This window comes from Diplotaxodon limnothrissa, linkage group LG22 (assembly GCF_057381915.1).
Source record: "Diplotaxodon limnothrissa isolate DT_005_m linkage group LG22, D_limnothrissa_male_GT1.1, whole genome shotgun sequence".
NCBI lineage: Eukaryota > Metazoa > Chordata > Actinopteri > Cichliformes > Cichlidae > Diplotaxodon > Diplotaxodon limnothrissa.
In genome coordinates this window covers 19,691,984-19,702,847 of record NC_140616.1, presented here as the reverse complement: position 1 = coordinate 19,702,847, position 10,864 = coordinate 19,691,984, and positions in this window count along the sequence as shown.

The following is a 10,864-nucleotide window of genomic DNA, read 5'->3' as shown; positions in this document are numbered from 1 at the left end:
GGGGGTGGGTGGGGGGTGTTGGGGGTCTGAACATGACATAAATCTGTACACACAGTCACATTGTGGGTACCCACCTTCCTCTGGGGTACAAAAACTATTCCCACAACATAAATCATCAGTTTTTTCAGGAAGACGTGGTTTAAGGTTAGGGTACGGGTTGAGATTATTAACAGTCATTAGAGACAGCGTTACAGTAAGCCTGCAAAAGAAATTTAAAAATAATGTAATTTGATGTGATGCCCTTTGAAGTGATGGAAACGTGGCTACACAGTCACAGCGTGTGTGATTATGCCGGACAGTAGATAAGGAATGCATTCTTGCAGTGTGACAGGCAGTGGACAGCTGTTGTCTCCGCTGCCTCGTCTTTTTATGTTGCTGCAACAAAAGATGAGAAAGCGGTTTAACATTGAAGAAAGTGACTCATATAATACAGCACCCACTCAAATAAGCACGTCTCCAAGTGCTCCGTAGTAGTTTCCGCCACCACAGCAAGTCACAAAGGAAGTAAACGCACGATCCTCCAACACATATCAAAATCTGAACATTACAGGCACGTTGTTTTCTGTTTGTCTGGCCCCAGGTGCCCATTAAGGCCATCCCTATTCTGCCAGTCAAGATGGCATCAGATCAGATGATGTGGCTGGATCGATAAGCAGGCAGGCAGACTCTTCATTAGGAGTCCCTGGGGCCAGGCCACCTGCCACTCACTCACTGGCTACTCTCTGGCAGGAGCTCCGTAGTCTTCCTCTGTGTTCACTCAATAGACTGTGTGTCCCCATTTCACATCTTGCGTGTGTTTGCATCATGAAACTTTCCTAGTAGAGAAAGGAATACACTTCCTGTTTACAACATTGACGTCTACTGAGACTTTGTTTGGGATCTGCAAGGACCAGAGACAGATGTGACTAGGTGCCCTGCAATAGCCCTGGCGCAGATTTAAAAATCTGAGGGCAAATAGCATTAAAGGTTTAAAGCAGAACAACAAAAGTGATGACTTTAAAGAACAGAAGAAGAATTAAAATGTGTGTTCACGTGTTTTACATAAGGCGGTGACTCATGAAAGTGGATTCCACTCGCTTGTACAATCAATTATGTAAGAAGTGAAACCTTTTATCGTTCTCATCCTGAGAAAAAGACTTCATTTCAGATGTTTCGTTTACACATGTGCACGGTGGAAGGCAGTTGTCATTGTGTTATCTGGTGCAGAATTACCGCTTCAGAATCTGCAACATGGACTGATAGTGTCGCATTCGAGGGATTTATCGGCAAAGCGACACACAAGACGTTAAACTAAAAGGGACCGCGTTTATTCATGCAATATGTTTAAGAAATCAAAATGCTTCAGGCTAATCATCATTTTGAGTAGTTAATCAAAGAGCTGCTGTGGGAAGCAGTTTGGAAGTAACCTAGCCAACCGTGCTGGCACATTCAGCTTCCCCCCCTTCAACATTGCACAAATGGTAAATGGTAAATGGCCTGTATTTATATAGCGCTTTACTAGTCCCTAAGGACCCCAAAGCGCTTTACATATCCAGTCATCCACCCATTCACGCACACATTCACACACAAAAGTCTAATAGCTGTGACACTTGAGCTTGATGAAAGCAGGGCAATGAAAGCAGAGTTAGGCAGTAAGAGGAGTTGGCCCTGCTCGCTGCCACTCCTCCACATGTCTGCAGGCTCATTACCAGCATGCGGGGCTCAATGAGCGCGGTCCTACATGCACCATTTACATACCACTACCCGCTGAGCATTGCTCACCTGTCACTTTGGAGTACTGAACTGGGCATTTATAAAGAGCAGCGTCCTCTGCACTACACTTGTAGTTTAGCTTTCAAGGGTGAAAAGAACGTACAAAATGTTCCTATCCAGCGAGATTGTGTTCCCTTTAATAACACACATTATTTCTCAGCACAGTATTTACACAAGGCTTATTCGACTCAAAAGTATAAAAAGTACATTATGGTTACTACTTACTATCCTTGTATTGTAAAGAGCTTGTGTAAAGTATCTACACCATGTATGCCATCTTACGTTACCCAGCAGATATGCTTTGAACTTCCCCCACGATTTGGGGACCCACGCTCCACAGAAGGACCCAGGAGGCAGGAGGGGGGGCTCTGTCATACCATGGAGACCCCCACCAAGCAGGAACAGGTGAGGTTAGCAACCAAAGGCAATTAGCCATCATCTGACAGTGGGAGCCTCCTGCTTCTTGTCTCTCTGCTGAGAGGATTCCGGAGCCCTGCATTGCTAAGCCTTATCGATCAGCACGCTGGAAAGGTCAGTGACTTGGCTCACTGACAGAGCACCCCCCTGTTTTGGCATTCATGGAACTCTGCACCCATAATGCTTTGCTGCCAAACACACTGGTTCCATGTGTTAAGATCAGCATCCTTTATAGTCTATAGGTAAGAGTCTACAACCAGTGCTATCTGTATGCAGCCGAGTTCAGAAGCACAGAAGGCCTTTGAAACACTCTTATATTCACGTACGGTGCCATTTATGAAATTGTGAGGCGCATCTCTGCTATGAGGTGTCAGGGTTCAAACCCATTCATATATATTGGATTTCAACCCTTTCGCTGTCCTGGTAATAGATTAGACAGGAAAAGTGGGAGAAAAAGAGAGAAGAAAAACAGGCCTACCAGCCCAACCAACTGAGCTACACCAGCCTTGCATTGCTCCAGATTTTTCAGCTGCACATCCGTGATGCAGCCTTTTTCTTGCCTTTGTAAAAATAAATAAATAAATCAAACTGCTTGAAAAGCTGCTGAAAACCACAGTCTGTATGTAATGATGGATGCACACACATGGGCATTGTTTTTTGGCGCTTGGATACTAAACTTTGTCAGCAAGCTGCATTCATGATCTGTGCCAGATCATACTTGAGGATCATGAGATTGAAAGCCCCTTATTAACAGAAAAGAGCATGTTAAAATGTTAGGACTTCAAGAGAAATGACCGCATAAATGATGGAAGAGCTGCAGAAGGAGTTTTAGTGGGGGGGGAATAACTAAATAACTAAAAACTGCTTCATTTAGAAAGGATACTCACAAAAAAAGCATCATTTATGGGAGAATAACCACATTGAGACATCTGATTAATCAGCTCAATGATTTAAATGATTAACACCGTGTGTGCTGTATCAATCTAAGTTACATTTCCATTGCCAGGGTATGTTGGTTGTCTGTCTGACCGAGCACATCATCACCACATCAGCAATGAATTATGCAGAAGTAGAGATAGTTTTTTTTTCTTCCTTTTCCCCTCCTCCCAGACTTGGTGGCTGCTAAAGAACTCTAAGTGCTGCTTCTCCCTTTAAAGAACATTAGCCATCTCCCAGCTTGGAGCTTGACTGCTCCTACTTCTTTCTTTTTTTGTTCCTACTCAGTTTTTATCCATTGCCTCTGCACCAACAGATAAGATTAATAGACTACAATAATTAATTCCCTGCGAGTAAAATACATTTTCACTCAGAATATGCCCTAAATCTGGTAATACCGCATCTCAAGCAGACCGCTGAGTAAAACATAACACGGATAACACGTTTCTGAGACCAGCGTGTCAGGCTGCAGTCGGCACACAAACACACACTCATGCATGCTCGTGTTTGCGTGTGTGTTCCACATGTGATAGACAATCACAATTAGCTTACACAGCTGACGCAGCCTCTGCAAAGTGATGAGGCGTTAAATTCACACATGAATAAACCCAGACAGCAAGGGATCTGTTCATTTGACCTGCATCACTAACCTCCCCCACCCCCCCCACCTTAAGTGAAAAAGCGCCTCAAGAGAAGGCAGAATTCAATTTAATCATACACTGTGAAAAGCAATGTCAGTGTCTTTAGCACTTGGATTCAGGAGCACGTCAAGGCGTAAGACTTATTTAATCTCTCGGGAACACAATGAGAGCACAGCGTTAAACGGGGGGATCTTGTCCGGCCTTTTTCTGAGCAGCGCTGTATTCACATAATTTCACAAGTCTACGAGTTACATTATATCAATAGCCTTGCACCTAGGTCGTTAATGGTCTGGCTCAGAGAGAGATAATCCATTTTCCTTTGAGTGTGCTACATGCTGAATTAGTTTGATATTTTTGGAATAAGTACACTTTTTTTTTTTTTGAGGAGGAGGAGGAGGAGGAAACAGCTGGCCTGGGTCTTTTAAGTGATAACAAAATCTGCTCACCAGATCCTCTGAAGCTCACTAACTCGCACACACAACTGCAACTTACCTTTTTTTGTTTTTGTTTTTTTATACAGATTTAACTTACATAACAGATAGAACCTCATTATTAATGAGCTTTATTTTGAGCTGGATTTTGTTGCCTCTCGACCAGCTGCTTCCTCATACTTCCAGTCTTGGATTTCATGGTCATATATATGAGTGGTATTCATTACCCTGTGCTTCGTGTTTGTGTCGCTGTGGGGTTTGAACCACAATGTAGAAGAACAACTATTGGATTGGAAGAAAAGTACGAATCCCTGTTTAATTCATTTATACTTTATAAAGTAGAGACAGTTCAAAAATTTCACTATTCACAGCCTGAAACTCCAAAAACAGCTCAGGGCCACTGTGTGGACCTACATATAAAATATCTCTTGGAATTATATAAACCCGCGGCTCAAACCTGAAGTTCAGTTGACTGAACTGAACTAAGACTGATGAAATGCCTAAAAGCACAGTATGCGAGGGAAAATAAATCAACCCTCTGTCACTTTGTCCAAAGGAAATACATACAGTGTATTTTCCTGGAGGAGAGAGGCAGTCCATTTAGCAAGCAATCAAGTAATCTGATGAAGTGAAATGAATGGGAGTGGGGTGGAATGGTTAATCGCCTGTGGAAGCATTTTATCTCGTAGGAACACATTAAAGAGGTATTCTGTCCATGTAGGCTATGTTGGGGGAGGCTGTGAAAAATCACAGTCTGCCGGCGTGTGAATTGATATGACTCTGGTGTTCTCTTTTAGCAAAATAACATCATTTTTTGTTCAGTATGATTTGCTCTTAGACAGGCTTCAACATGGCATCCAGCAGGAAAGAAAACAGCACGAAGCAACTCCACTAAAGTCGGAAGGGGTTGACTTCAACATAGAAAATGAGCACAAAAAGGAACCAAAGTATAGTGTAGAGTTATTTACATTATAAATAACACCTGTTTATTTTTTTTAGGCTCTCCCACGTCACTCTGCTGTGGGAGAGAAACAGAGTGACAGGCTCCATTTATTAGACGACAGGTGTGATATGTGCTGTTCTCCTCTTTCCCACCGTGGAAGTGCTTCTCATAATTAAAACCATCTGCAGTGTCACCATAAATATCCCATATTTATTGTGCTGTTTTACAAAGCCAACAACAAACTGCAAAATTCGTCGTTATTAAATGTGCCTCACACGACTGCAGTGTTTTACTCTAGATTTGGCCACACAGCTGAAACCGAAGGCTCTAAAATAATAGATTTATTGCTCACCAGGCTCACGGCCATGTCAGAGGAGCAAAGGAGAGCGAAATACAGCAGACAGTTCTGCGGAGTAAATAGAGATGAACATTTTAGACCGACAGCACTGATCTACAGCCCAAAACACTTCTGAAATAGGTGTAGTCAAACTTTGCTATTTTGGAGTAACTGAAACTGAAAATGTAGGCTCTAGACCAGGGGTCCCCAATCCCAGTCCACAAAGACCGGTGTCCCTGCAGGTTTTAGGTCTCACCCTGGGTCAACACACCTGAATAAAATGGTTAGCTCATTACCAGGCCTCTGGAGAACTTCAAGACATGTTGAGAAGGTAATTTATCCATTTAAATCAGCTGTGATGGATCAAGGACACATCTAAAACCTGCAGGGACACCGGCCCTCATGGACTGGGATTGGGGACCTCTGCTCTAGACCCACCCACCCCCAACCCTGACAAGGATAAGCAGAAGAAAATGGATGGATGGATGGATGGATGAATCTGAAAATGATGCTGGTTGGTGCTAGTTTTCATGGTATGTTGCTAGGTGAGAATTCACAGTAAGATCATAACTTAACTGAAGCCAGAAATTAATTAATTACATTTTGACACCTAAATTCCATGGAAAATGCCCTAAATCAGGATAGGTGCCTGTTTTCAAATGGACAATTTCTAAACTACCCATTCAGTATTGATGAAACTGTGCACAAAGAGTTTTAAAAAAGAAATGTAATGATCAAATGTCCATTATTATCTCTATTTAAACTTTGGACCTCTAATCTGACCTTTTTCTGTCTGAGAAGCAGGAAATCAATAATGCCGCAAAGTAAAGCACTACTGTGACTAAAAAAAACACTCACAATCAAATACATATGTCCTTTGTATTTGTGTTTGTGGTGACATCCATTGACAGAAATGTAGTCAAGTGATGATGACACTAGCATATATTCATGGCATAATATATCTAGACTGTTTTCTGAATAAATAAAGAGACTTTTTCAGATTTTTTAAATTGTTCCATAATAAAAAGAAAAAGAAAAAAAACCATAACATAATCATATGAAGTGATTACAAACAGATGAAAAAACATATGCTTATAATTTATGATTAGAATTCAAACACTGTGCTAGGCTAAAATCCAAAACATAAAATATCTTGGTCGCATAGCCGATCAGCTCATTTAAATTTTCACATTTGACTGCACATCAAAATCGATAACCATCAGATTTTATTTCTGAAGTGGGAAAGTCCTATAAAAAAACCCCACACACGTCATGATTGCAGGCTGTAAAACAAATAGCTATGTTAGCACTGTTATCATAACCTTGCTACCTGTATCAGCTAATGCTAGCAAGGTTGTTCAACAAGTTACACTGATAGACCTTATGGGTACAGGGCCCGGACACACATTTCTGCTAATTAATAAGTACCTGACATGATATTAGATCTTCACTCACCAGAAACTGAATGACAATCCCCTAAAAAGGTGTTACAAGCCGTACAATTTTTGGATAATTGCTCCAAAAGATAATACACACCGAAAGCAGGTTTCGGACTAGGATGTTAAAATTTTCATTTTATATTGTAAAATAGGAAAATTTTACAAGGTTTATATCCAAGAGTTATAAGTAAGGGCTAACTTTAGCAAAAGTTAAGCTTTAATTTGTGTACCCATCATGTAGAAGATGTGAAAATAAATTGACCTGCTGGTGACAGGAAAAATCAAGTGATCACCAAAGTCATTAGTATTCATCAATTATATCTAGAACCAATTTCATGGCAATTTACCAAACAGTTTAGATATGTCAGCCTTAAACATGGGGGGGGGGGGGTCCCTCTCTGCCACCATGGATAAAACCTCCAGATGCATCAAATCAAGAACAGCTTCAACATGACGATCATGGTTGAAAAGAAAAACCACCTGTTGTCACTCTGCAACAGAGCATCGTTGATCAGAATCAGCTGTGTAAGTGACAAGTGACTCATTGCGAATGCCTAGTCCACTCATGTCTTTTTTTGGTCTGCTAATTTACAGCTTCGCTCCGACTGTGACAATAATTGAAAAACTGTGGCTCATGATTAAAGTCAAATATTCCCTTTTACTGGTTTTAATGATTTATGTTCAAACAGTTGAGACTGAGAATTAGATCATAAAAATTGTTCAGTGGGAAAATGAAAGTTTGGTAAATTATCAATTAACTCCAGGAAGGCCTTGGCTGTGTGTGTAAATCTTGGATTGAAATCACTGCATCGCACACACAAAACTTCATTGCATTTGGAAAAGCCAAGATTACTAAAATATTCCTTGAGCGAGTTTTTGGTCTAGTCCAATTCTACTGGAAAACAGTAGGGGTGATTAAAGCCCAATAAGCAACAAGTACTCTGCCTTTGATGCTGTATTGGCCGATTTCACAGACGTGGATTAGAGGAGTTTGATCCTTACATTGAAGTAGGCTGGAAACGGCTTTAAATTGAGGCACACTGGTGAATTCGACCCAGGAAGTATTTAGAAACGTATCATCAAACATTTGTTTCCTTGTTCTGTGTGTTCTCATAAGACTCTTTTTAAACACTCACATTAACTTTTATTTGAAGACGGCTCGCCTTGATTTTCTGCACAGTAAATTGCATTAAGTCTTTGAACAGCTGCATTAACGCTTTTGTACTTCTGTAGCATTAAAATTTGGGAAAGTTAATTACTTTCCAAGTTTCTCTCTCCTAAGCCGAATTCGAGGATAATGAAAATGAGACGACCAAGCAAATATTGCTACAACGCTGCACGAACGGCTGCTGAAGTGAAGGAAGAGTTGGTGCTGGTTGTTACAGATTTTACCAACTGAGAGACTTCACGGACGTCGTGCTGCTTTCTTCTTTGATTCTATCTCTGTATCTAGGCCTCACATGTTTTCCGCACAGTCTGGCGCCCCTCCTGAAAGTGAAAGTGTGTCATCTAATGTACGCTGCCAGCAGCCACTGCTCCTGAGCCGTTCTGGGTATTGCGGATTACATAAACCAAACTGACATGCAGTGTGAAAAAGGCTTCCAATCAGTGTGTTTGAGAGTGTGTGTTCCTCCTCCTATAGTTTCTTTTGCATCCCTGACAACTGAAGCCTGAGCATCTCCAAAGACTTGCACCGCAGGGAGCCTTGTTTTGTATTATCATTAAAGACACATATGGGGTGTGAGAGAGTGTAGTGCTGCATGTATGCCACACTGGATCAAAAATTAGCTCTACACTGAGCGAACAGACTGTGACAACATACAGTGCTACTGCGGGCGCATTTTAAATTTTTCAGAAATTCAACAAAAGGGCTATTTTGTACCACTTATTTCAAAGAGAGGTACACAAAAGATTAGGACAAGACAATACCAGAGACGGCAGCATCAAAGACTTCTGCAGCTCTTACCAGGAAGCAGCTGATTGCTGGCATGCCAGCATTTTCAGAATATGACGTTTTGGCAAGTTTTCCATCAGAGTATGCGCGAGAGAAACAAGCTCGTCTCGTGCCGTTTTTTCCCACCAAACACTGGCATAGAACTACATTTTCTGTTTCGGTGAAAGAGCAACAAGTTGTGTATTGTTAGCATGTCTAATTGAATATAAAAGCTTCCTAAAAAGGAAAAACAAAGTTGCAAGTAGTGACACAAAGACACACCCTGTAATCCTAAAAAGCCGCGCACCATCAATGACTAATTGAGAGAGACTGCAGGGCAGAGTGTCAATATCGAAGGCAACAGTGACTTGGCACGGGTGCAACATTTTACCATCTCGCTCAGCAGCTGGTGATCATTCCAATCAGATATGGTTGGAAAAACTTACCCCCCCCCATATCTTCCCTTTTCTTCTCTCATTATCCTCTGAGCATCTTGATTTGCATCTCCAGCAGTTTCGTGTGAATGATAGCCTGTTTTAATCATAGTGGATGTGGATGAGTCACAGCTTAATTGATAAGACAATGGGAGATGGTGAAAATATTTTTCGTATGTTTTGTTGAAGCGTTTCCAATGTTAATACACATTTCAAAAGACAAAAAAGACATGTTAGGAAATGATAAATCACAACAATTTATTTATTTTATATATATATATATATATATATATATATATATATATATATATATATATATATATATATATATATATATACACACACACACACACACACACACACACACACACACACACACACATTAAAAAAAAGCCGGCACAATGACATCAAATGTAGTCCATTTATTAGATCTACTAATTATTAAAAGAAAAAAAAACAATTCATTCATTACATTCGTCAATTATTTAATTACAATATAAGGCCACTGGAGTTACTGACGGCATTATTACAGCAGACATGGTCTTTGAATTCTTGCATTATTATTAGTGCATATTTACCACATTAGTAAACGGAAGGCCAAAAGACGGTATTTTTTGCATGATATCATACAATAGCGCTGCATGGTCACAATGCAATCATCCACTTTACAGGTTCAAGTGCTACAACAGATCCCCGGAAAATCTGTATTAATGACATGCATTTGGTTGATATAAAACTCTATATGTCCTGCCGCAGAGATATAACTCTAAACTCTCAAAATATCAATGTTATTGCTGCAGCTTGCACCGTAACAAATTAGCATACAAAAATATAACATCACAGTAAAAATGTTTTACTACATAGGGCATGGTTGGAATAACAGATGGCTACAGGGGACAATAAATAACCCTTTTTAATACCGAGAGAATATTTACCCTCCACTTAGGCCAAAGATGTAAACTGATGGAAAATTGAAGAGCTGCCACTTCTTAAGTGTTTAACACATAAAGCATTAGCAATGCATCAAACGGGCTATTTCACCGATCATGCATGATCGACACTAAAGCCGTGGAAAGCTAGGCAAAGAAGAGCCTAAGATTGCCGTGGACTATGAATTCCATGCAAGATGCTTCAAACTTACAAAAGGCATAGAGTGCTCTTCTATGGAGAGCAGGTCGACCCACTATCACCGTTTTAGCCTTACAACATATACAGTCCTGAGTCAAATTTCCTCCTTTTGTGAAGTTTCCTACTGATCATTTGGTACACTTCACGTATCACTTAGCACTGTCCACACAATAATGTACTATGCATACTCTTAAAAAAACTTTTATGGACTACTGTAAACTTAAACCCATTATTTTTTTTAAATCTACTGTTTTTTTCTGACTTGATATGCAATAAATGTGCGATGGTTCAAGTTAAAAGCTGCACAGTGCAATGAAACTGTCAATGCACGTTCAGAGCTGCAGACTCTTGTAGCATCTTATCATCTTAGGCCTGAATCACACAGGCCTAAGGGGCCGGTCAGTGAACCACTGGCAACCTCTGGTTGCTAAGACAAAATGTGTACTCCCCAACTAGTTGGCAAAAGGTTTCTA